The 27,475-nt window shown below is 45.5% G+C and overlaps 1 pseudogene; it reads right to left on the reverse strand.

Moving 5' to 3' along the window:
* Positions 1–27,475, reverse strand: part of LOC134431414 (protein patched homolog 1-like) — a 233,875-nt pseudogene that overhangs the window by 117,249 nt on the left and 89,151 nt on the right.

Here is a 27,475-nt window from a genome sequence, read left to right on the forward strand (position 1 = left end):
TACAAAGTTGTGGGGTTCTCTTCTCCACAAAACAGTGCTTCTTGAATATTCAGCACGACTACTGCTTCACCTTTGAGGCAACCTGGCCATCTTTTGGCTATTGCATCTAGTTGCTTTGAGAAGTAAGCAACTGTTCTCTGGTATGGACTCAAGTCCTGAGCCAGTATTCCCAGGGCAATTCCTTGCATGGAAAAATAGAAAGATAGGTTTACTTACATCTGGAAGTCTCAAAGCTGGAGCTGACATGAGGGCACTCTTAGCTGGTGAAAGGCCTGTGTGGCTTCTTTTGTCTACTGGAGATCTCTGTTTCCATTGGCAATAAGAGCATAGAGGGGTCTGAGAGCAGTCCATAATTATAAACCCACAGCCGGCACTACTTTGCCATGCCTAAGAAGGTTCGGAGTTCCTTTGTTGTCTGGGGTTTTGGAGTTTGGCATATGGCTTCCTTGCTTCAAAGTCTGCTGCTCAGCACTCACTTCTTACCCTAGGTAGATTATCTTCTGTTTCACTACCTGAGCCTTTTTCTTTGATACTCTGTATTCTTGGAGTCTTAGGAAATCTGAAAGGCTTACCGTCCAGACTACACATGCTTACATGCTTCCCTTGTCTAAGTGGCTATTAGAAGATCATTCACGTACTGCAACAGCCTCCTTTCCTCTTGTGGAGCTTCCCGGGACTCTGGGTCTGTGCAAGCCGTTCTCCAATCGGAGTGGGAGAATCTTTGAAGCCTTCAGGCACATGGACCATGTGAGTTGTGTTTGAATGCAAAAATTTTCTGGCTGGCTTCGTGGATAGGGAGGCAAAAGACGGCATCTCTGAGGCCTAAAACAGTGAACCAGGTTAGCTCAGGTGTTAAACAAGTTAGTAAAGTATATGGATTTGCCACCACAGGGTATAAATTCTTTCTCATCTTATTGACAGCCCTCAATCTAGTACTATCAATTATTGGGCTGATTCCTTCCCTATCTTCTTTTTGAGGGAGTACTGCTCAATCCTCACTGGTTGTGTTCTTTCCTTAAGCTTGATTACTATGTGGGGGCATTTTTCATTCTCCTTGGTACAGCAGAGGCTTATACCCTCGAAAACACTTATTTACTTATTCTAATACTTCTTTACTAATGTCTTTCTTTATTTCAATGGCTGTTAATGTTAAGCCTCACATCTTTATATCATTTGCTTCAAGAGTAACCTTTCTCATTTGAGAATGTTTAGCGAATTGAGCAAATTCTTCAAAAGCTTCTAAGTACACATAGTACACATGTTACTTTAAAGGTTTGCAAAAGTATGCCTTCTCAGACTGGCCAGTTGCTCCTCACACTACAACCTAAACATTCTCCACCAGTACTAAAGCTTTATTTAAATCTGAATATATGGCCCTTGTGTCAACTAAAATATTACCCTTTTCTTTCTTCTGATCTCACTGCTTCTCGCAGAGGGGTCTGTTACATCTTAGTTCTGGATGAAATTGCACTGCCAGGAGGGGGATGGGTTCGAGTGGGTATACTTTTGGAGTCTAAGTCTTTTTCTCTTTTGAGGAGGTCATCTTTATCTTTCCTCCCTTACTTTAGGAGGAGCTTTTAACAAATCATATGTACTCATTTTGCGAACTGTGATCGCTTTGCGTTTCAGCATGATAATCTTTGTCAGACTTCATATGTTGCTATCTTACGCTGCATGCTGAACAACATGTTTGATTTGCCTTCTCTTTGCCTTGTTTTCTTTTTCAAGGGCCAAGACCAGAGGGCAGTCTGATCTCACAGTCTCTTTGCCATTTTGGGAGACTTCTTAAAATAAAAAACATATCAGCACACAAAACTTCATCTCATTTACCTTCTCATTTTAAAACAGCTTTAACTGCAATGAAGTGCTATAAATATTTTTATTTTCTGAGCTGCTTCTACTGGCAGCTTTCTCCCAGTGAGCCCCTCCTAAAAGGGGCTAGTTTAGGAACTTCTTTGCTCTGGTCAGTTCTCATTACCTCTTTCTCCTTGCCCTATCTCGCTTCTACCCAAACTTCTCTTTACAAAGCTTCACAGTAGTTTCTTAGTCTTCTTCTTACACACAACTCCAGGTGGAAGGTATCCGATGTGATTTCCTACACACAAGCTTTAAGATCTTAGGTTCTGAATCAGCTTGATCAGAAACATTTAATTTACACTCGGGGCATGTGCCTTGATGCTTATTAGAACAACAATACCAGCGTCTCTGACAAACTCTGCATTGCACATAAGGTGCCAGCCTCTCAATGCACCAAAAACTCTCCGGAATTGCAGAGGCAGGCTATTCCGTTTATTACTGGTTGTTCCCAGTCTAGACTTACTATAGTACTAGCTGAAGTCTCATAAACTCATTCATCTCTTCTATCTAAGCTCTGCTTTACAAAATGTCAGTCTTCTGTATTTCTCTTCTTGAACTATCTAATTAAAGAATTTTCTGTACTGCCTTGCAAAAGGCTTGTTACAGCAAAAATTCTGATATGCTCACAAACACAGGCAGACACACACACCCCTTATCTCAAATTCACTAGAGCCAGGGCTTGAATTACCGTGGCGGGGAGAATTCTTAGAATTCCTTCAATTCTCTTTACCATAGTTAAACATAAATCACCATACCATAGTTCTTCTGTGAAAAATGCTACTCTTGTTGCAAACAAAATCTTAAAATCTCCACAAAAACCACTATACAATCTGAGAATCTAATTACCATAATGCCGTGGAAGAAAATCACCACACAAAATCACTGGGAAAGGGCCTATCTCTCAAAGTGCCAACTTTTCTTAACACAACACAGCATACCGTAATTCAGCATTTACTCACATCAGCTTTCTATGGACACAATCAAAATAACAGTACACAGTAAAATTCCAGGGATCAAGTTCAAATATCTAGGGCAAAGAAACTCTCTGAGCTTGTAGTCACAGTTAAAATGTACCAAATCTACACAAATCACTACATTTAAACACAATAAATACCGTCACTGACGTTTCTCTACTTGTTCCACTTCTCCGTGGGGCACTTCTCTCCCTCCCTGCCCCCACTGCCTGCTGCAGCCAGCACCTCAGGCCTCACTCAGCTGCTTCAAACATGGGTAGTACTCACCTCCCCGCGCCATCGGTGAACTCACTTGTTCGCTTTCTTTTTCATATACCACACACTCGCACAATTACAGAGACATTAACATTAACCACACAATGCATTAACCATACAGTGATACAGTGTCCAGATACCACACACACACACACAGGTTCACTCGCTCCACCCTCAGGGTTCCTAGCGGCTGCTCTATCAGGCAATCTACTCCCGATACAGTGTCTGGACACCACACACACACACACACACAGAGGTTCACTCGATCCACCCCCAGGGTCGCTAGCGGTCTGCCCTATCAGGACAATGAACTCTCGTCTCTAATCTAGCTGCTCCATCAGCTGCATCTACAGGCCGAGCACCCAGATGTCTCTGAGTGACTTACTCTCTATCTCTTTTTTCTCCCGGGGGCCCCTCAGTACATACTGTATCCTCCGCAGGCCAGCAGGTCCTTGTCTGTCCTCGCAGGAGGCAAGCTGAGACGAGCGGAGCCCTACCAGGAAAAAAAATCCTAGGGCGCACTTTGGAGGTCCATCAATCCCCCCTGCCCCTGCGGGAACAGAGAACTCCCATCTGGGGTGCCAGAATATTTTGCAGAGAAAAGAAAAAGTACTCCACAACTTTGTGAAAGTTGTAAAGCCAGTATGTTTATTACAGCGCTGGACGCATGCAGAGATTGGTCTCCTCAAAAAAGGCATGCGTACCTCTGAGAACTTCAGGTCCCTTTTTATCTCTCTCTCAAATACATAAGCATAGTTTCACAATAGGTTCATACATATTCATTTTTATGGATTTCGCATGACATTTGCCGCTAGTTCCTTTTATCAGAAAGAATTCTTAGGTCAGGTTGACCTGCTCCTGTAACAGTTTCTTTCTCTCTTTATCATCTTCTGTCTCCCTTCCTTTATCTCTGTCCTTCACTGAAGTAACTTCACTGAGCTTAGGCCTTGCAGGCTAAATAACTATAGTTTCTAACCACAGACTCAACTCAAAAATGTACATTTCACTTGAATCAAAATGGATTTCTATCCTGGAAAATTTCTACTTTGCCTCAGCCGTGTATTCAGATTTATCAGTTTGGCGCCCACTGACTATCTTGATAGATGCAATCGGCAAGGCGATATTCTTACGTTAAAGCGTCTATCATTATCTTGTGTCCGGGAACTAGTTGACTCTGAATAGGTCAGCTGCTCCCGGTCGGGGTGGTCAAAAGTCATGGTTTCAATTTCACAATATTTTATACCATACATTAATAGCATGAATTATCAGTATCATATATTACAGTGAGGATATGGTGGGTCCTGGGCCCGGTCCCCATCTCGGCCGGGCTGAGCCCCTTCCCCCAGGCCACTTGCCGCCCCCCCCCTCCCCCATCAGCCATGTTCTGGCCGGGCTGGGCCCCAGCAGCTACCAGGCAAGAAGACAGGGGAGGCTGCAGAGCCCAGGCTGGGACAGGGCTGGCCGCGATTGTTAAGATCTTACCCTCAAGTGCCCTCCCCCCAGCGCGGCTGAAATTAGAGGCCCCTGCAGACTGAAACCTGCGCAGAGTAGCCCTGCGGCTGGAGTTGAATGCAGAAAGACCAGGGATCAACCATGAGGCCTAGCCTGACGCAGCCCCAGCCACAGCTCCCACCACAAGTTACCGGTGGGTCAGATAGGCCCCAGGCGTGATGTTAACCGTTTCAGTGCTACAATCTTCCCTCGAGTGAGAAAAAGAACGAGATGGAAGCATATAAAGGAACCAGGAGAAAATCTCTGTTCCCAGAGACAAAGACAATTTTAGAAATAGATAATAAGAACTTTTACCTTTAAACGGGTAAACTTTTACCTTTAAACATCTCATCTTTAAAACAATACCCCATAAGTCAACATAGCCCACCAACAAGTTGTGGGAAGGCTTGTAACAATAAGAAGGACTTCACAACAGCAAGGTTCCCCGGGCAGCTGTTATTCATGACAAAATTGAGAACCACAAGAGAACTATTTTTTTCCTCTTGTGGAGAAGTCTCCATAACCTTAACAAGAGGGACTTCTCTCCCTAAGTGAACTAAAGACAGACTAGTTTAGAGAGGGTAAACTAACTAGAATTTTAGGCTTTATTTCTTTACATTATCAGTGGGGGAAAAAAAAGGTTGTGGGGGGAGAAGAACTGTTCTGAATGGTTTGTTTTGGTTCTTACTATTTTTTTTTTCTCTTAGTTACTTTTAATAAAATTTTCTTTATACCCTTTTAAAGTTTTGAGCCTGCTTTATCTTTCTCCTAATCCTATCTCACAGCAGGAAATAAGTGCATTAGTGATTACCCAACACCAAAACCTACCACACTTTAGTTCATTAGACCAAAAAAATCTTAACATTAAAAAAATCTTAAATTAGCAAATCCAAACAACCACAGATTTAGAGAAATTAGGAGACTTCTGCACACCACTGTCATTCATTGGTAGGATACATTGGCTCCTAATTGATACTATTTCTTCACTAGCTGTAATACCGGTACCTTTATTATCATGCACTGTCTTATGAACCTACTAGCAGTGTTTATTTTTGTTTATCCTGTGTAGTAAGTAAATCTGTTAAAGTCCCATGTCTGTCTTTTTCTTGTGTCTATTCAATAAATAATTCATGTTGTAAAAGACTTGATTGGTCATGATTATGAACTCGCAAGCAAGAGTGGGTTTTGGGGTGCTGGCCACCTCTATAAAGCTGTTGTCTACTGCCAGAAACCTGGGCAAAGGCAGGGACTTGTCTAAGCTCTCCCCTCTCATTCGCAACAAATTAGCACAGCGAGCAGGGTCATGACAAACAATCTGAAAAAACAGACCACAGATTCAACAGATTGCTCACAGTGGCACAGTGATCATAATCCTTGGTTGGTAGATAACTGGTTTGAGTGGGGAAAAAATTCAAGAGAAAATAAATGAACAGCTGGAATCACTGACAGGTAAAAATGGAAAAAATATAATTTCTCTTGCACTTGCATTATGCTTAAAATCTGCTTTCCAATGGCAGGAACAAAGGATAAAAGAATATGACAAATTGAAACAACAGCAAAAAGAATCCAAGGAAAAAAAAAAAAACCCTTGGCATGTGAAGGACAAGAAGGTAATTGGGAGCAGTCATCATGACCAAGGGGAAGTCATGCTTGATCAACGTGATAACCTTCTACAATGAAATTACCAGCTTATGAGACAGAGTAGAAATTCTCTAGAGTAGAAATCCATTCTGATTTAGGTGAAATGTACATCTTTGAGTTAAGTCTGTAGTTTGAAAACAAAGCTATTTAGTCTGACTGCCTGTTCTGGTAAAAAGCCTAGGCTCAGAGAAACTGCTTCAGTGAAGGACAGAGATAAGGGGGGGAGACAGAGAGACTGCTGTGAGAGCAGGTCAACCTGACCTAGGAATTCTTTCTGATTAAAAAGAACTAGCGGCAAATGTCACGCGAAATTCGTAAAAATGAATAGGTATGAACCTATTGTGAAATTGTATGCATGTGTATTTGAGAGGGGGATAAAAGGGGACCTGAAGTTCGCAGAAGTACCCATGTCTTTTAAGGAGAGTAATCTCCACATGCGTCCAGCGCTGTAATAAACATACCGGCTTTATAACTTTCACAAAAGTTGTGAAGTTTTCTCATCTCTGCAAAACACTTAGTAGACAAGGGGACATATTGTCTACCTTGACTTGAGAAAGGCTTTTGACACTGTCCCATAAGATCATCACAGAGAAGCTGATGAAGTATGGGCTGGATGAGTAGGCTGGAAACTGGCCAAATGGCTGGGCCCAGATGGTGGTGATCAGTGGCATGAAGTCTAGTTGGAGACCAGTAACTATCAGTATACCCCCAGAGTAATTATTGAGTCCTGTCCTGTTCAACATCTTCATTAATGATCTGGAAGATGAGGCAGAGTGTACCCTCAGCAATGCTGCAGATTACACAAAAATGAGAAGACTGGCTGACACACCAGAGGGTTGTGCTGTCATCCAGAGGGACCTGGACAGGCTGCAGAAATGGGCTGACAGGAACGACATGCAATTCAACAAGGAGAAGTACAAAGTCCTCCCCCTGGGAAGGAACAACCCCATGCATGATTACATGATGTGGACTGACCTGCTGGAAAGCATCCTTGCAGAAAAGGCCTTGGAGGTCCTGGCAGACACAAAGCTGAACATGAGCCAGCAGTGTACCCTTGCAACAAAGATGGCTAATGATATTCTGGGCTGTATTAGACAAAGTATTGTCAGCAGGTTGAGGGAGGTGATCTTTCCCCTCTACTCAGCCCTGGTGAGGCCACACCTGGAATGCCTTGTTGTCGTGGTTTGAGACATTGAAAGGAAGTAGGTTTGGGGGGGAATCTCATCAATGTGCATAAATACCTCAAGTGTGTCGCAGACATTTCTTCACAGAAATCCTTTCTTTCGGATTTCTGTGTCTTCTGGAGGCCAGAGGCCTCCAAAGACAAGGTAAACAATTATTATCAGCTGCTGGGAATGCGACAGGGGCACCTAATTTGATTGGTGATTGGTTCATGTTCTATGTTTATAATTAAGGGCCAATCACCAGTGCAAGCCAGGGGACTGAGTCCTTGGCCACAGCTTTGTTGTGGATTCTTTTCTATCTATGCTTAGCCTAGCCTAGCTGCTCTGCAAAACCTCTCTCCATATTCTATTTAGTATAGAAATAATGTATTACATATAATATCTAAATAAATCAGCCTTCTGATTCAAGAAACAAGATTCACCGACTCTCTCTCACCAGCTGCGACCCACACAGGCGCAGTAATATCTGGTGACTCGACGTGTCAGAGCGGTAATATCTGGTGACCCCGACGTGTGAGAGCAGAAAACTGATAAGACCAGAGGAGCAAAATTACTGCACTGGGTAAAAATCCTGTATGTGTAGCATTTGATGGTTGCTTTGAAGTGACCACAGAAAGTGGATTCAAGCCAGGAGCTGAAGAACTGAAGATCCTGATCTGGACAGAGTTCACAGCCAAGGCTGACCACAACAGAACCTTCTTCTGAAAAAACTTCAGGAAACATGGTAGACAAGAGCAGCATACCTGCAGAGATGGCCAGAGCAAGCTGGATTTTGAAAAAGGTACTGTTCACTTTTCTATCCCTGAGGGTTCAGCCGCGAGAAAATTATGGCTGTTTATATGGGGGAGATACCCTTTGAAGTACGTGGTTCGTTTTACTCCTTCAGAGAAGAAACTCATTGCCCTCTGGCAATATTGATGCAGAGAAGACGGATTTTTTTTTTTGAAAAAACAGATCTCTATGAGTTCTTTCGATGGGCAAAGCTTTTTGGGTTTTTTACTGATGTCCTGTATGCTTTAGATGTTTTTGTCTGGGAGTGCATGGACTCGATTATCCAGTGCGTCTACAGTCAGGGACGCGTGTTGCCTTCTATCTACCCAGCATTTATAAAGCTTTTCCCGGTTTTGAAGCACAGAGTAGCGTTTTTCCAATGGATCTCTAATTGTTATGGCCAGGCTCCGTTTCCCCCCCCCTTGGCAGAAGAGCCAGTGGGGGAGGACATTCTGCTTCCCAACCCCCCTTGCTTCGCGGCGGGGGGAGCTGAAACTTCGCGGTGCGAAGAAGTTTTTTTACTTTTTCTCCGGAGCATGCTCAGATGGAGTTTTCTCCTTCCCCCCCTTCTCTCTCTCCGGGGGGATGGGAGTGGCCGCTCAAGCCACCGCCGGCCTCTCAGACTCCGCCTTCAGACATGGGGGCGGCACCGGTCTCTGAGGCTTCCTCCACGCCCCTGCCAGAGCCGTCACTCCAGGAGATCCCGTCTCCGCCTCTCCAGGCGGTCCCACCTGTGGTTTCACCGGCGTCCCCGCCCCCTGAGCTGTTGCTAGGCAAAAACGAGGATGCACCTCCAGCTTCCGGCTCAGCTTCGGAGAAGGCAGAAGAGACAACACTTCCGGCGATTGACCTCTTCCTAAGCAACAGCGATGCTCCGCCGCTTCTCCCGGCTGCGCTGCTGCCTGTTTGCGCTGCGACGGAGACTGTGACTGCGCCTCCGCAGCGGAACCCAGAGTCAGCGGCGGGGGATGGCGTCGGCCCCGTGCCATGCCTGCCGCCGCTTTCAGGGCCGGGGGACGTGGCGGCGACATGTTCCCGCGCATCCCCGCTGCCTCAAGCCGAGACAGTCCCTGTTCAGGACGGTGTTGGAAACGCTGCTGAACCTGCGGGACCCTCGGATCAGCCCGCGGCGGATCCCACGATCAGCGTGATTCCCTCCCCAGTTCCGGCTTCCCCCCCGCTGCTTCCACCGGACGTCCCAGCGGCTCTGGAGTTGTCGGGGGCTCTGCCCTCCGTGTCAACGTCAGAGACTGCCATGGCACCGGCGGCTTGTCCGAGCTCGGACCGTCCCAGGCCGTTTGCCCTTGCGGCAGTGGCTCTAGCAGCTGGCCTCTCCTTCCGTGGAGGAGGCGTGGCTCGGCAGCTGGGTGCGGGCGCAGCCCGGCTGCCAGCTCTCAAGCTCAGCGGTTTGGGGGATGGTGTTTCGGTTGCTGTCCCATGGAGGCTGCCATCTCTGCCGCCCCTCTTGTACCCTAGTGGCGAGGGGCAGGTGGGTTCTGCCGAGAGCCCTGCCTCTGATCCCCAGCCCGAAGGGGGTGTGGATGATGAAGCCATGGGGCAGATGGAAAATAAACCCGATGCATTGCAGAGGGAGATGGCAAAGCTGGAGAAGACAGCTGGTTTGCTGGGGGAAACAAACATTTCCAGACCCAGATGGGATTGCTGGGGAAGGCTTCTATTTCCCTGCTGCTGGCATGCCTCAGTGGTTTTGGGGAAAGGAAGCGTCTCACTACCCGTGCTGCCATTGTGCTGGCAGCAGTGTTCAGGCCTGTGGAATTTCAGCGCCTGCTTTATGGGTTTGGCCTGGGCTGTTGGGCTCAGAAAGTTTCTGGGCTGGGCCCACTGCGTGGCCTCCTGATGTTTTTCGGGACTCTGGTTTCTCCTACCGGTCCTGGTCCCCCTTTGTGAGCCAGTTTTGGGGTTCCTGGTCCAGCATGGGCCAGGGCCCCCAGGGCCTTTTCTTTCTCTGGCACTGCTCTGCTCGGCTGCTGCTCTTTTGCCTTTCGATTAAAAAAAAAAAAAAAAAAAAAATTAAATAAAAAAGATTGAAAATAGCAGGCAGCAGCTCTGAAGCACTGAAGGGCCAGAACAGGACATTCTAAAAATTGTTCAAATTGTTTTAAATTGTTTTAAATTGTTTAAAATTGTGTTATGCTGTTTCAGGACAAAAAGGACTCTCAGATGTCCAAAAGAAACAACTTCAGCTCATGGACTGTTCCTGAAACTCAGCTGCATGGACTCAAATTCTCTTTACATTGTATTTTGCATTTTTCTTATATTGTAGGATTGTTTTAGTGATTTGTGAGTATTCTATATTTTATAGGTGAAGAAATTTCCTGTTCATTCCATATCAGCATTTTTCTTTTATTTTATACAATTTAAAAAGGAGAGATGTCGCAGACATTTCTTCACAGAAATCCTTTCTTTCGGATTTCTGTGTCTTCTGGAGGCCAGAGGCCTCCAAAGACAAGGTAAACAATTATTATCAGCTGCTGGGAATGCAACAGGGGCACCTAATTTGACTGGTGATTGGTTCATGTTCTATGTTTATAATTAAGGGCCAATCACCAGTGCAAGCCAGGGGACTGAGTCCTTGGCCACAGCTTTGTTGTGGATTCTTTTCTATCTATGCTTAGCCTAGCTTAGCTGCTCTGCAAAACCTCTCTCCATATTCTATTTAGTATAGTAATAATGTATTACATATAATATCTAAATAAATCAGCCTTCTGATTCAAGAAACAAGATTCACCGTCTCTCTCTCACCAGCTGCGACCCACACAGGCGCAGTAATATCTGGTGACCCGACGTGTCAGAGCGGTAATACAAGTGGGAATGCAAAAATCACAGTCAGGGTCTTTTCAGTGGTGCCCAGGGACAGGGCCAGAGGCAATGGGCACAAACTGAAATGCGAGAGTACCATCTGAACATAAGAAAACCCTTTTTCAATGTGAGGGTGACTGATCACTGAAACAGGTTGCCCAGGGATATTGTGGAGTCTCCCTCCTTGGAGATATTCAAAAGCCATTTGAACATAGTCCTGGGAAACTGGTTGGAGGTTGAGCATGGGGCTTGGACCAGATGACTTCCAGAGGTCATTTCCAATCTTAATCATTCTGGGATTCTGTGCAGTGCATAAATACAAATTCATCCTTCCTGAATACATCTCTAACTCCATTTCAGCCTCTTAGAAAGTGCTTATGTGAAAGCATTTCTGCTATCATCATAATCATGTAGAAGATCACTGGGAGTTAAGAGGAGAGTGTTGAAGAATGTAGGAAAAAATGAGAGATCTTCAAAGGACAGTTTCAGAGGAACAGACAAGTTGCTATGCTAGACAATATATGGAGGCAGAACTTTCAGACTAATATCAAACTCCTGACACAGAGGTAAGTAGACACAATACCAAATATATTCATTTGCATGCAACATTACCAATTAGTGGTTGCAAGTTACATTTTACATTACTACAGTGTGTGGAAACTTAGCTATTTCACCTCTTTTTTCCCTTCCAGTATATGCTACAGTTCTTACAAGTTTGATTGTGGGAACCCAGGAAATTCCTCTGGCTGCCTTGGAGGACTCCAGACCCTGTCAAGGGGCTCAGAGACCTTCGCACAGAGCCCAAAACCCCTGTGCCTTTGATTTAGCCCTTGGAAAAAACAATTACCAACCTTGTATGAAGAATTAAAAGCCACAAAAGTTTAAGTAGAATGATAGTGAATTTATCACAGAGTGGAAAAATAGATTTTTGGGGGTTTTAGAATGGGGGTTCAGGGTGAAAGATGGAGGAATCTGGGCATTTCCAGCCTTTCTCCTTCTTCTTCTTGGCCTCCATCTTCTTCTGTGATGTTGGCACTTTTAGATTGGTTTAGATAGAAGCTCACTGTCTAACATAGATGATAGGTATTGGAAAGTAATTGTACATATTGTACACATAGTTTTTAGTATAAAAAGATAACATCTCCCCGGAGGAGGCAGAGTGCCTCAGACTGTCTTGCTGAGCGGACCTCGGCAGGACAGGAGAAAGAATGTTATAGATAAGATGCAATAAACAATCTTGAGACCAAGAACTGAAGAGCTCTGATTCCTTCGACCACCAGGCTGGGAAAAGAGACTTTTTAACATTTCTCGGGTATTACAGCGACCTGATGAGGTCTTCAGGGTGAGAGAAGTGAACGAGAATCTTAGTTCATGATCAGAAGGCTGGATTTATTGATATATGATATATAATACATTATAACTATACTAAAAGGAATAAGGAGAGAAGTTGCAGAGGCTGCTAAGCTAAGAATAGAATAGGAAAGAACGAATAACAAAGTTCTGTGTCCAGCAGAAAGCAAGGACAAACTCTTCTGTGAGTGGTCAGCAAATCCAAACACTCACAGAAGACCAATCACCGCTGCACCTGTTGCATTCCACCCCAGCCAATAACAATTGTTTACATTCTTCTTCTGGGGCCTCAGCTTCCCAGAAGATGAACAAATCCCAAAGAAAGGATTTCTATGAAAAAATGTCTGCGACATCTCACCTTTCTAAATTGTATAAATTAAAAAAAAAATGCTGATGTGAAATGAACAGGAAATTTCTTCACCTGTAAAATATACAATACTAACAAATCACTAAAACAATCCTACAATCTAAGAAAATGCAAAAAACAATGCAAAGAAAATTCAAGTCCAAGCAGCTGAGTTTCAGGAACAGTCCATGAGCTGAAGTTGTTTCTCTTGGACAAATCTGAGAGTCCTTTTGTGTCCTGAAACAGACTTGCTGCAAAAGTCCCATCAATAGTTATCACAAACCATTGACAGTCATAACACAATTTCAAACAATTTCAAACAATTTGAACAATTTTTGGAATGTCCTTTTCTGGCCCTTCAATGCTTCAGCACTTCCGAGCTGCTGCCTGCTATTTTCAATCTTTTTTATTTAATTTTAATTTATTTTTTTTGATCGAAAAGGAAAAGAGCAGCAGCCGACCAGAGCAGTGCCAGAGAAGGAAAAACCCTGGGGGCCCTGGCCCATGATGGACCAGGAACCCCAAAACTGGCCCACAAAGGGGGACCAGGACCGGTGGGAGAAATCACAACTCCCAGAAACATCAGGAGGCCAAGTGATGGCCCTGGCCCAAACCCACAAAGCAGGCTCTGCATTCCCACAGGCCTGCACCCTGCTGCCAGTACAATGGCAGCACGATTGGTGACACACTTCTTTTCCCCAAAACCACTGAGGCATGCCAGCAGCAGGGAAATAGAAGCCTTCCCCAGAAATCCCATCTGGGGTCTGGAGATGTTTGTTTCCCACAGCAAACCAGCTATGGTCTCCTCCATCTGTGCCCTCTTCCCCTGCAATGCAAATGCATCAGGTGTATCTTCCATCTGCCCCATGGCACCATCTCCACTGGGCTGGGGACCAAAGGCAGAGCTCTCAGGATGCACCTGCCCCATGCCACTAGGGCGCACGGGAGGCGGCAGAGATGGCAACCTCCATGGGGCAATCCCCGAAAAAACACCCCCCAACCCGCCGAGAATGCTGATCTTGAAAGCAGGCAGGCGAGCTTCCCCTGCCCCCAGCTGTCGCGCACCCCCCCGCTCCACGGAAGGGGATACCAGCCACCGGGGCCACTGCTACAGAGGCAACCGGTCCGGGATGGTCCAAGCTCAAACAAACAGCCCTTTCCAGGGCAGTCTCTGACGCCGACACGGAGGACAGAGTCTCCGACAGCGGCAGAACTGCTGGGGCAGCCGGTGGAAGCAGAGGAGGGGCCAGAGCCGGGGAGGAGCCCTCCTCTGCTGAGCGGGAAGCTGGAGACGCGTTGTCGTCACCTAGTAACTCAGCAGGCGCAGGAAGCGCTGTTTCTGCATTCTCAGACGCAGGCGGGGAAGCCGGTGAAGCCGCGGGCGGGACCGCCTGGAGAGGAGGAGACGGGATCACGTGGAGAGGTGGCTGCACCGGCAGGGTGGGTCTTGGAGGCGGCCGCGGCACTGGCAGGGGTGGGGGGGCCTCGGGAACCGGTACCACCCCCATCGCTGAGCGGGGCGGGGCCCAAGAGACTAGCTGGGGAGGCAGGCCCGTCCACTCCCATCCCCCCAGAGAGAGAGAAGGGGGGGGAAGAGAAGGTTCCATCTGCGCAAGCTCAGGAGAAAGAGTAAAAAAAAACTTCTTTGCGCGGCGAAGTTTCACCCCCCCCCGCGCCGCGAAGCAGGGGGTGCTGGGAAGCAGAATCTCATCCCCCACCGGGTCTTCTCCCGCTGGGGACGGTGGAAACGCAGCCAACCCATAGCAGTTAGAAATCCATGGAAAAACAGCTGCTCTCCATTTCAAAACTGGGAAGAGCTTTCTAAATGCTGGGTAGACAGGAAGGAAATCACACCCCTGACCCCAAACAAATCGGAAGATGGAGTCCATGCATTCCCACACGAAAACATCCAAAGCGTATAGGACATCAGTAAAGAATCCAAAAAGCCTTGCCCATCGAAAGAACTCATAGAGATCTGTTTTTTTACAAAAAACATCCATCTTCTCCACACCATCTTTGCCAGAGGGACATAAGTTTCTCCTCTGAAGGAGAAAAACGAACCGCTTTCTCCAAGGGGTGTGTCCCCCATATAAACAGCCACAATTTTCTCAGGGCTGAACCCTCAGGGATAGAAAAGCGAACAGTACCTTTTGAAAGAGTCCAGCTCGCTCTGGCCAGCTCCACGGTTATGCTGCTCTTGTCTATCATCTTTCCTGAAGGTTTTCCAGAAGAAGGTTCACTTGTGGTCAGCCTTGGCTGTGAACTCTGTCCAAATCAGGATCTTCAGTTCTTCAGCTCCCAGGATCTTCAGTTCTTCAGCTCCTGTCTTGAATCCACTTCTGTGGTCACTTCAAAGCAACCATCACATGCTACACATACAGGGTCTTACCCAGTGCAGCAATTTGCTCCTCTGGTCTTATCAAATATATTTTTGCTCTGACACGAGGGGTCACCAAATATTACAGCGACCTGATGAGGTCTTCAGGGTGAGAGAAGTGAACGAGAATCTTAGTTCATGATCAGAAGGCTGGATTTATTGATATATGATATATAATACATTATAACTATACTAAAAAGAATAAGGAGAGAAGTTGCAGAGGCTGCTAAGCTAAGAATAGAATAGGAAAGAACGAATAACAAAGTTCTTTGTCCAGCAGAAAGCAAGGACAAACTCTTCTGTGAGTGGTCAGCAAATCCAAACACTCACAGAAGACCAATCACCGCTGCACCTGTTGCATTCCACACCAGCCGATAACAATTGTTTACATTCTTCTTCTGGGGCCTCAGCTTCCCAGAAGATGAACAAATCCCAAAGAAAGGATTTCTATGAAAAATGTCTGCGACACTCGGGGTCACTCTGACCAACTAGATACCCTGAGACATTGGCGTTCTCTGACTGGGCTCCAAGAGGGCACCCAGGTGGGCAATTGGCAAGCAGCCACACCACCAGCCATCAGCCGCTGAAACCCAGCCCAAGAAGAGGCACACTCAAGGAAAAATCCAGAGAGAACATCTCAACCTCTGCCAAGAAGACTCGTTTCAAATCTCGACCCGGAAGGAGGAGGACCAGAAGCCAACCTGGAAATCCTCACCTGCGAGCTGCTGGACAGTGACCAGGGCAGATGATTCAGCTTTTGGTAAGAAAGGTCAAAATGGAGAACATGGGGGGTGCATGCTTCCAGGAACAACTCAGCATCTTGTCAGCCCTACAGGGCGTGGCAGCCACACACCCTGTGAAAATCTCTGAAAAAAAGATAAAACGGCCTTGAAGCTTTTATCCCCAGCAAGTGTAATGCTAGAGGCAATTTCACGGAATTACGCGGGGTCTGCCAGCTATCAGCAGGCAGCAAGTATTCCCCTAAGGGTGGGGGGAGGGAAGTCATCCTGCCATCAGCAGGCGGCAGTTGCTCTTACCGATCAGAGAGGGGCAGAAACAATCCCTACCAAACAGGTGTGGGAGGAATTGGCATCATCTGCAGAGTCCCTGGGGTCCCCAGTGTCTCCTGGATCCCCAGAATTACCCCCACTGATCCTGGGAAAGCTTAGGCTAGAGATTTTCCCAAGCAAGTTGGAGGACTTGGATTTTGCCTTCTTTGAGGAATGTTCTCCCGATTCGCAAAAACCACTGCAGAGCCTCACCACGGAGGCGGTGGTGGAATTGTCGGGGAGGGGGGCGGGGGGCAGAGAAGGTCATGGGATCTGGAGGAGAGCCACTTCTCGGCAACTGGCAAACCCATGCCACGGTGGCGCCAGCCAGCCAGCAGCCCGGGGGGACCACAGGGGCAGCCGTGGGGGTTGCGGAGGCCGATGGGGGGGCCACGGGGACGGGGGGGGAATAGCAGACACAGCAGCAGTGGAGGCGATAGTGCACACAGCAATGGCGGTGGTGGTGCACGCGATCGCAGCAGCGGGCGGTCAGCAGCTGTCCAAAGCATGCTCAGCAGCTGCGAGGGCAGGGCTGGGAAGCACAGAAGCTGCGGCGGTGAGCGCGAGCGCGTTGCCGACGGCAGCAGTTTCATGCGGAGTGGTGTCAAAGACGTGTACGAAGGGGACAACTCACGCGACTGCGATGGTACACGATCAGCGGCCACTCGGGGAACGCTCACGGGTCGTGGCAGCTACACTGGGCAGGACTAAGCGAGCCGGGATGGGACGTGAAGTCGCAGGAACCGAATACACAGTCGCGACACGCTCAAAGTCCATGGCGAGGAGCGTGGTGAGACGCGGTGAGCACGCGATGATGACATGAAACCCGGAAGTTGGAGCGGGGAGGGTTCTGTCCCATTTCGCAGACGCATCACAGGCACCGGCCGAGTGGGGACCATGCGCATTGGTTGCGGGCGTTGGCATGGAGCCAGAATGGTATGTGAGCAGTGTGGGTGTCGTTCTGGGACAGAAGGACATTCCTGAGATCGCGCCTGCGCGGAGACAAGCACAGGGGAGGCGCTGTCAGGGCGGGGTCGTCCACATTCCCGTGACGACACAGGCAGAAAGGGGGCATGGTCAGGGTGCAGAGGGTTCCTTAGGTACCACCCCTTCTCCGGTCCCATGGCAGCTCTACTTGAATGGAGTGATTGACAATCAACCCAGATGTTTTCTGCGTCAAAAGGTATTCAAGTCCTTTTGACTTGGTGATTTGACCATTTATGACAGCTGAGCCTGTTTTCAAAGGGAGTTTGGAAAAACATGATTCCAGACATTGATTATAAAGCAGAACTCCTCATTAGCCATTTAGAAATTAATGGCGTGAGATGACCTCTCATGGATATAATCTTTTAAAGTTCTTTTAAAACCGCTTTATTGGGGAGTAACCTTAGCCACAAAGACTTTAAGTGATGGAGAAACAGTGGATTGATTTCTGAGTTCAGATCAGAGCCTCAGCATATGTCCTGGATTGCCAAGGAAATTGTATTCTACTTGCCATCTGTATGGCAGTTGTCTTTTGTTAAGTGGGCAGTTGTCCTTATCTCTTCCACAACCACTCCTCCCTTTCGACAAGACATCTGCTGATAATAGGCTATTGAATGTCACTGCATGACTGATAAGAACTATAGCATCCCATTGTGGGATGCTCCTCCAAGGGGGAAGAGCCAACCATTCCTACCCAGATATAATCTTGAGATTCTGGAGCACCACCATGGTTTTCTCCACTGGCTTTCCCAGAGGAAGAAGTGCCTCTTCCACTGGATCTTCAGAGTAAGACTACACCTTTCTACAGGATCACTGCTCCAACCGAACCACACCTGATGCTCCAGGAGGACTGCAGCCACAATTCCAATTGGACTGCTACCAACACCCTGACCAACAGGGTGTCAGGTTGTGTTCTGACTGTCAGTGTTGTTTTAGTTTACTGCATTGTTTATTTTAACTTTTTATTTTCTTCCCTATTAAAGAACTGTTATTCCCGCTCCCATATTTTTGCCTGAGAGCCCCCCTTAATTTCAAATTTATACCAATTCAGAGGGAGGGGGTTTACATTTTTCCATTTCAGGGGAGGCTTCTTCCTTCGTTAGCAGACACCTGTCTTTCCAAACCAAGACAGTGTACTTTAAAGCATGTGACTGTATTGGAAGAGAAGGTCATTACTACAGTGAATAATTACTTGCTACTGTAGAATTAAAAAGAAAAGTTCACGTAGTTCTCTCTCTTACCTTGCAGTCAGTCTCAAAAGCAGTGCAACCACATTTTGGGAAGCTGCTTATCGTCTTCCAACAAAATGTATGTCACATTACTGAAACTTTTGTGAAGTTCATAAAGTAAGTGCTGGACATATGGACTGAGATAGTCTGCTTTCTGTGTCACTATATAAATGTTGTAAAATGAGAAATACTTGAACTATGCTGCAATAAAGTCATATTCCTGGGTTTCTCATGGTACAATGTCTGTGAGATTAAGTCCATCTCTAGCCCGGGTAGTTCCATATAGGCTGAGCCCAAGTAAACCCAGAAAAAGAAAAATAACCACAATCTGCAACAGAAAATGGAAATGCCTTTGGTTTTATGTTCCTAAAGAAATAAGGAACTCATAATAGCACAGAGAACCAGGTTCAAAATTAATGCCCATGACTATTTTTTTAAGCTTTTGTATATTTATGCACACATACACACACTACAAGGCCAAACTAATTTGTGTTTTAGTGAACAGAAAATTTATATGGTGATGAAGATAAAAAGTAAATTGGGTTTCACTCTTCATGAACTTAGGTTACCAAAAGTCACCAAAACCCTTAAAACAACTTGCGTTTAAAAAGTATGCCATTATAGCACTACCAAGATAAAACTTTTAAAGTGTGAAATTGTGTAAAAATATTAAGAACTGTAATTCCAAAATAATTCCATTAATTGCTGATATTTAATACTATTGTCAGGATAATTGTCCTACTGGGCAAGGCAGAAGTCTATTTTTGAAAAACAGGTAAATAGTTTTCTGATTACCTTAGTGTAGGTGTGACGGGGGTCATGTACAGCCAGGACGGACAGAGACGAGTGATCTCTGCAGCCAAGTCGTGAAACTATCGGTATATTACAAAGGGCGTGGGTGCAGGGCCCTGTTGCGAGCTGCCAGCCGCAGCTCAGAGCAGGGCCGAGAGAAGAGAGGCTTAAAGTGTAGGAGAGTCAACGGCAAAGGTTTAAGAGTGGAGAGCATGTAGAAAGGAGGGGGTGAAGAAGTGCAGAGGTGAGCGCGAACAGAGAAGAGAAGAGGAAGAGGAAGAGCGGAGGAAGAGCAGTGGAAAAGTGAGGAAAGAGAAGAGAAAGAGAGTGAAGTTCCCGTTACAATACAATAAATCATCTTCAGTGTTGAATATTCATTCTCACTAACCAATCTACTACAGCATGCATATCCTATAACATTTCCATACAACCTATAAGAATCACTACATTACCATACTGTGTTACATTTTAAACCCTAAATCTTACTCTTTGGGCCCTATCTGCCAAGCTGCAGGGTCTTCTCTGACCCTTGGACCTGCCTGCTTGCAGAGGGTATTGTTTCATCAAGAGGGGATTACCTTCGGCTGGCCACACCATAGTTTTCCAGTTGTTCAGTAACTAAGGGGTCTCAAAACTTACTTTCATTTCAATCTCACTTATAGTTTCTATATTCTCAAAATCTTTTGCCAGGCAATCATATTTATAAGGCTTTCCTGTTCCATCCTCACCAACACCTTAGCTTTTGGGTTTAGCAGAAATGGAGCATAATGCTTTTCTGAAAAAGATGGGAGTGTCAATTTCATACAGGGTGGCTCAAGGCAATTCATACTGGAATCTGAGAACTGGGAAAGCAAATCTCTTGTTGAGTTTGTGCTTTCTGGGCTCTGGCAGCTGATATTATCTTGCATCACTGTCACTTGGCTGCACAGATATTGCTGAGCAAGGTTCTGCTGTGGTGTAATACACCTGTGCGTGAGGATCATATTCTGTGTGTTACTGCACTGTAGACTGCATTGTAATCTGAGTTTCATGTATAAAACTGACGGCTTTATGAGGATGTACTGTAGTAAGTATTATCGCTATTTTTCACATATGCTTGAGGTTCAATCTGAATCACTCTAGTGGCACACGGACTGCAAGAGAAAAACATTGTTCACATTTTGATAGGTATTCATTTTAATCAGGCTAGACAGGATAATCTGCTTCCATCAAAACTGCTTCCACTACAGTGAAATTGTTTATGTTAATTAAGCATAATTTTTTGATGAGGATTTCCTTCTGCACTTTTAGAAAGTATTTCCTAGATATGGTTTAAAGTGTGGGCCTCTGAGACTGTTTCTGCATGTTTTTTGTGCCCAAGAAAGAAGGAACCAGCATGTCTGAAGACACTGGTATCCACTTAAATCACTCTATTTATTACATATATTAATCAGGTCAATAACCAGGTAGTTGCACACAGTCTGAAAGCATTATATATGTGTGTGAATTACATCTACATGACCATGCTGAGAATGAAACTTTTTAGAAGATCAAAATGCATGACATGCTGAGTTCTTCTGTTGAAAACTATTGAAGCAACTGAAAATAGTATTTGGACCTTCTGAATAACATCTCAGACTTTTGTGAGGCAGGTTGAAGCCACCTGCCATACACTGACTCTGTATTTTAAAATTTATGTAAACATATATGAGTATTAATTGCCAGAGAAGACAGGCAAAATGAAGAGACAAAATTACAGAAGCATTTTTTGAAGCATTTATTGTAGTGGATACCTAGTTTATAAGAAAAAAAGTCATAAGCAAGCTTCCTTCTATAAATAAAAGCAAATTGCTGATAGAAAACAGTATCAGAGATTTTTCACCAAGTGGAAAAATCTTACGAAAAGGAAGAAAATGTTGCCTACCTAAACAAACAAGCTCTTATTAACTGAATTTCTTCATATGTACATCAGCTCAAATTTTCATTCTCATTTGGTACAACTTTAGATGTAGGAATAAATAGAAGGCCTGGCAGCCCTGGGCTTCTGAGAATCGGGCCTCCAAAATTCAAGCACATTAGACCATCCAGTGAAACTGTGGCTGAATCAGAAACACAAAGAGGAGTCCTGGCTTCCAATCAACTCCCTGTTCTAATGACTACCTCAAAAGCATATTTAGGAGAGCACTTTCTCTCTCTGACATCAAAGTTAAAAAGGTCAGACTATGTCTGCTCCCCCGTGGGTGCAAAAGGCTGAGAACAGAAAGGCATTTCTCTACATACTGATTATGAGATGCATGTGGGAGTACATGTATAGAAATGCAGGTTATCCTCTTCATTGCAGGCAAAAGTAAAAACTAATGTAGAAAATCACAGAATCACAGAATCACAGAAATTCTAGGCTGGAAGAGACCTGTAAGATCATCGAGTCCAACCCATGTTCTAACACTTCAACTAGATCATGGCACCAAGTGCCACATCCAGTCTTTTTTTAAACTCTTTGAGGGATGATGACTCCACCACCTCCCTGGGTAGATGATTCCAGTATTTGACCACTCTTTCTGTAAAATACTTCCTCCTTAATTCTAGCTTGCATCTCCCTTGGCACAGCTTGAGACTGTGTCCTCTTATTCTGTCTGTTGTTGCCCGGAGAAAGAGACTGACCCCCAGCTCATCACCGCCACCCTTCAGGAAGTTGTAGAGAGTGATAAGGTCATAAAATATGCTTTATCTCTAAGCAGTGGTTCTGCTAATGGCAGTAGATTCCTCCTAGTCTACCCATGACCTCAGAACTGGACGTACATTAGGTAAGAGTGTGCATACTACCATTCTAAATTACTGTTGAAGCCATGAAGCCATTTATTATAATGGCTAATAGCTTCTGAAAATAAAAGAATTAAAAGATACTCAAAAATATATTAAGGGAATAGCAGCAGTTAATAAATAATCTAAAAACACACTTTCAGGAAGACCTTTGATCAGATATTTAGATAAGACAATGTAAAATACACTCTCAATATTTGGATAAGGTAGTCTAAAATACACACACAGAAGAAACTTTGGAATTAGAATATTTGAAGAAACAGAAGTGGAAGCCAATAAGTTAAAGTGACCTGCCAAGCCGCTAGGATCAAGCCAAGTACAACAGTAACTTCAGCCAAGCCATGGGAAGACATGCCAAAGATAACAGGAAGAAGTCCAAATTAGGAAGAGCTTAAAATTTAACTAAGGAAAACCAGGAATTCCCGGAAGACCCCGCCTGCCTATGAATATGCATGTAATAAATGATGTAATCCTTGTTTAGAATTGTATAAAAACCCGCTTTTGCTGTACATAATTCAGAAATCCATTTTGTGATTTCTCCGACGCGTCGTAATAAATACCTCCTGCTTATCTGACCTAGACTGAGTCTCTTAAGCAGTTATTCTCGCCTTTTTGGGGCAAATTCGGCATCATTTTCTGGCGACCCAGGTGGGACCAGACAGGAGATCCAGGACTTGAGGGGTCCTCCCCGAGCCGGGTCCGGGGTCGGGACCCTCGGGCGCCCCTGACTAACTTTTGTCAGAAGAGACTCCCCCCCCGGACCAGTGCTTTCGGTGGACGAAGAGTACCCTGCATCTCCTGCTCCAATTAAGAGGTATTTCAATTCTTTATTGGTTTTGGAACAAAGCGCTTTATTGGGAAACGGGGGTCAGACGTGACCGCCCGAAGGGAAAGCTGGGGGACGCCCCAGTAAAGAATCCCAGCTGGGTTGAAATCCTAGCATTGGTTAGCTAGCATTGGTTAGCTAGCATTGGTTTGCTAGCATTGGTTTTGCTGGGGTTAAAAATCCCAGCTTCGGTTAAAATTGATTGGGAGAAAACACAGGTTAAAGTCCTGCTGGAGAGAGTATTTGTTTATCTTGGTATCTTCGATCTGTTTTTACTGTGTGGGAACTGTTTTAAACATTGTGCACTGTGTTATAACACTGTGGATTGCTTTCTGAGAGGTCTGTCAGCCGGAGATCCTTTTGTGTCTGTTCTATGTGCCTGTTGCAAAATCTTACAGGAAATATCTTGTCGCTCTCTCTGTAATCTTTTAGAAGAGACTAAGTTGATAGACGTCCGGCAAGAAATTTGTCACCCCCTGCAATTGTTATACTGTCTACAGTTGTGATTGCATGAGTCTGGCAAACCGGTATCTCGCGGTCAGTAGGCGACCTCTCGTGACCAAACCTGGTAAAACAGTCCGTTCTGATATAGACCATAAGGTAGGAACTATTTCGTAAAGGTGTGGGTATGAGTGAGAGTGCATGAGATGAAGCGTTTGCAGATTGTGTGTATGAAGTGTTAAAATAAATTAGTAACAGTACATACGAGACAACAGAGACTGATCTGGTTAGACAAACACAGGGAATAGCAATGGGAGGCCAACAGAGTAAGGACATAAATATGAAAACCCCCTTAGGATGTATCCTAAAGCACTGGAAGGACTTGGGAGGGATCCCGGGGGGAAACATAAGTAAAAAGGCACTCCTTAAATATTGTACACAGTGGTGGCCATTGTACAAGTTAGATGACAATGAGAAATGGCCGCCGGAGGGAACAACTAATTATAACACTATTTTGCAATTGATGCTTTTCCTCCGCCGACTTAATAAATGGGACGAAGTGATGTATGCTGACATGTTCTTTACCCTAAGAAATAAACCGGAGTGGCAAAAAGAGTGCGGGGTAAACGTAGCACCTCAGGACCCCTTAGTACTAGCCCTGGAAAAAGATAAGAAAGGTTCAAAGCCTAAAGAACGTTGCTGTGATGCATGTAGCATTGGGCAACAATGTCTTAAATTAACAAGAAGGGATAGTGGAAAGGAGAGCGAAATAAGCCTATGGGAATACCATCCATTCGCCCCAGGACGGGAAGGGCCTCTTCCCAGGCCAAAGGAGGAACAAGGGGACCCTAGCCCATTAAAGGAGCTGGAACGATGGTGGAAATCTAAGTTTGGGCACAGCCCTCAGAAACTAGACAACACTTGGGAGGAGGATAGCCCATTAAAATCGGGGATTGGCAAGAGGGAAAGCAGTCCACAGGGACCAGATAGTCCACAGGGGTTGGGGACCTATAGGGATGCTGACAGCCCACCTAGACTAGAAGTGGAAAGGGAAGAAGACAGTCCACACGAAGCAGAGAGTCGAGGGGAGACACGCAGCCTGCCCGAACTAAGTCCATATGGGGATAGTAGCACACCCAGAAATGGGGGTTTTAGGAAATCAGGTACCTGTAGAATAGAAACCAGCACACCGAGAACTGGGGATAAAAGTAACTCACTAGGAGGCGACGTCTCTAAGTTGAAGTATAGTGAGAAGAAGGACAATGAGATATGTGAAAGGGAGGCAGAGAGCAACTCACAGAAGCTGAATATAGTAATTCAGATAGAGGATAGGAGAGATGGAAGGGGAATAGAAGATGAGGACAGTAGCCCGGAACAGGATAGGCGCCGGCAAATGCGGGAAGAGAGGCGGCAGATACAGAGTGAGAGGCGGTTGGACTGTGTAAACCATGTTAGGGGAGTAGTAGGAAAAGAATTAACAGAAATAGAAGGTGAAGATGAAGAACAGGGAAAGGGAAAGAGAAAGGAGAAGAGAAAGAATAGAGAAGACATTGAGGCACAGGAGGAAGATCCCGGGGAAGGGACCAGTCATTCGTATTATACCAGATCTGTGGCACAGAGGGAAGCAAAGCAAAAAGAAGGGAATCATACAATAGCTCCTCTCCGACAACTTATGCCAATGGTAGGAGAAAGGACTAGGGTAAAGGTGCCGTTCTCCACGAGTGATCTGAACAATTGGAGGGACGAGGCAAGGAACTTCAGGAGGAACCCAGAGGGAGTAGCGAGGAGGTTTGAGTTAATGGCAAAGAATTTAGATATTGATTGGGAAGATATAGAGGTGATGCTGTCAGAACTGACAGATACAGAAAGGGAACTCGTATTGGAAACAGGAAAACGACATGCTCAAGTATTGTCAGGGAGACTAGAGGATAATTTCCCCAGCAGTAAACCAGAATGGGACCCGGGCAACGAAGAACACTATCGACGACTGGTGCAGTATAGAAAGCTGATCGCGATGGGCTTGCGTAATGCGATCCCTAAGGCTATCAATTGGTCGATGCTATATGACATTAGGCAGGGAAAGGATGAGACCCCGTCAGAGTTTTTGGATAGACTTAGGGCAGCCATGAGACAATACACACCCCTGGACCCAGCAACGGAAGAAGGAAAACAACACCTGTTGGGATTAATGATGGGACAGAGTAACCCAGACATTAGGAAGAAATTGCAAAAACTTGAACATCCAGAAAATAAAAACCTGGAGGCCTTGCTGAATGAGGCATGGAAGGTATATAATAATAGAGAAGTTGAGGAGAAGAAAAGAGAGGACAGGAGGATAGCTCGAGTAGTGGCTGTGGCAGTAGCAGCTCAGAAGACAGGTTACCCGGAACCTGGAGCCAGGGGTAGGGGTAGAGGTTACCCAGTGAGAGGGGGAGGGAGGTTCCAACCCCACCCAGCTAGAGTAGGGCCAGATCAATGTGCATACTGCCTACAGACTGGGCACTGGAAACAAGAATGCCCCCAGTTAAAGAAAAGGCTAATGGCCACTACTACTACCACACAGCAAGAAAGTGAATGAGGGGGACCGGTGGGCCGTACCCTAGCAGACCCACTGGTTAAAATGGAGCTAGGGGAAGGTAAACAGGAATTGGACTTTTTGATTGATACGGGAGCAACTTTTTCGGTTTTAAATCAACAACTGGTACCTAAAAGTGATGAATTTGTACAAGTTGTGGGAGCAACAGGCCAACCAGAAAAAGCTTACTTTTTGAAACCTATCAAATACAAAATTGGGAAACAAATGGGAATTCACCAGTTCCTGTATTTGCCAAATTCACCAAAGCCTCTATTAGGGAGAGATTTATTGGAGAACTTGGGAGCCACAATAAAATTCAATAAGGACAGATTGGAATTTCAAGTAAAAGAAGAACAACTGATTACAGCCTTAAGCCTAACAATCAGTTGTGTGGAACCTAAATTTGAGAATCACAATTCTGAGCGAATCATGAGCGAGGCATACCCATTAGTATGGGCTACTGATGTACCTGGAAAATCAAAACAAGCAGCACCGATTGTTGTGGAACTTAAAAACGGGGCAAGACCAGTGGTAAGAAAACAATACCCTTTGAGAATAGAAGACAGGAAGGGGATTGAGCCCATAATCAAAAGGTTTCTGGAACTGGGGTTATTGGTAGAATGTGAATCAGATTTTAATACACCAATCTTGCCAGTAAAGAAACCTAATGGAACATATAGACTAGTCCAGGATCTGAGAGCAGTAAACGAAATAACCAAGACATTACATCCTTTAGTTGCTAATCCATACACGCTTTTAACTAGACTCAAGGATAATTTGGCCTGGTTCACCGTATTAGATTTGAAAGACGCATTCTTCTGCCTTCCCTTAGCTCCCGAGAGTCAAAAGATTTTTGCCTTTGAGTGGGAATCTGTAGATAGAGGAAGAAAGACCCAACTTACCTGGACGGTACTCCCCCAAGGATGGACAAATTCTCCTACAATATTTGGGAATCAGTTAGCCAAAGAATTAGAACAGTGGGAAAGGCTGCTGGGAGATGGCACCCTTCTGCAATACGTAGACGACCTCCTAATAGCAACAGTGACAGAGGAAGAATGCATTGAATGGACTATTTCCTTGTTATATTTCCTGGGTTTAAGTGGATATCGAGTCTCTCAACAGAAGGCACAGCTGGTGCAGAAAGAAGTGGTGTACCTGGGATACGAAGTCTCCAGAGGACAGCGTTCCCTGGGAGCAGCTAGAAAAGAGGCCATCTGTCAGATGCCTAAACCAGAGACAGTGAGAGATCTGCGCGCCTTTCTGGGGATGACAGGTTGGTGTCGGCTATGGATCTATCAGTACGGGATACTCGCTAAACCACTGTATGATTTGTTGAAAGAAACTAAGGACGTTCTAGTTTGGACTCCCGAGGCAGAAGGGGCCTTCAAGAAGTTGAAGCTGGAGCTAATGAGAGCACCGGCCTTAGGTCTTCCAGATGTATCAAAACCATTCTGGCTGTTCTCCCATGAACGACAAGGGATGGCCCTGGGAGTCCTAGCACAGCAGTTGGGAACACACAAGAGAGCTGTGGCCTACTTCTCCAAGCGATTGGATGAAGTAAGTAAAGGATGGCCAGGCTGTCTGAGGGCAGTGGCTGCAGTGATAATTAACATAGAAGAGGCCAGAAAGCTCACGCTGGGCCAAAAGATGACTGTGTTAGTATCTCACACTGTATCGGCCGTGCTGGAACAGAAAGGCAACCATTGGTTGTCGC

This window comes from Melospiza melodia, chromosome W (genome assembly GCF_035770615.1).
Source record: "Melospiza melodia melodia isolate bMelMel2 chromosome W, bMelMel2.pri, whole genome shotgun sequence".
Taxonomy (NCBI): domain Eukaryota; kingdom Metazoa; phylum Chordata; class Aves; order Passeriformes; family Passerellidae; genus Melospiza; species Melospiza melodia.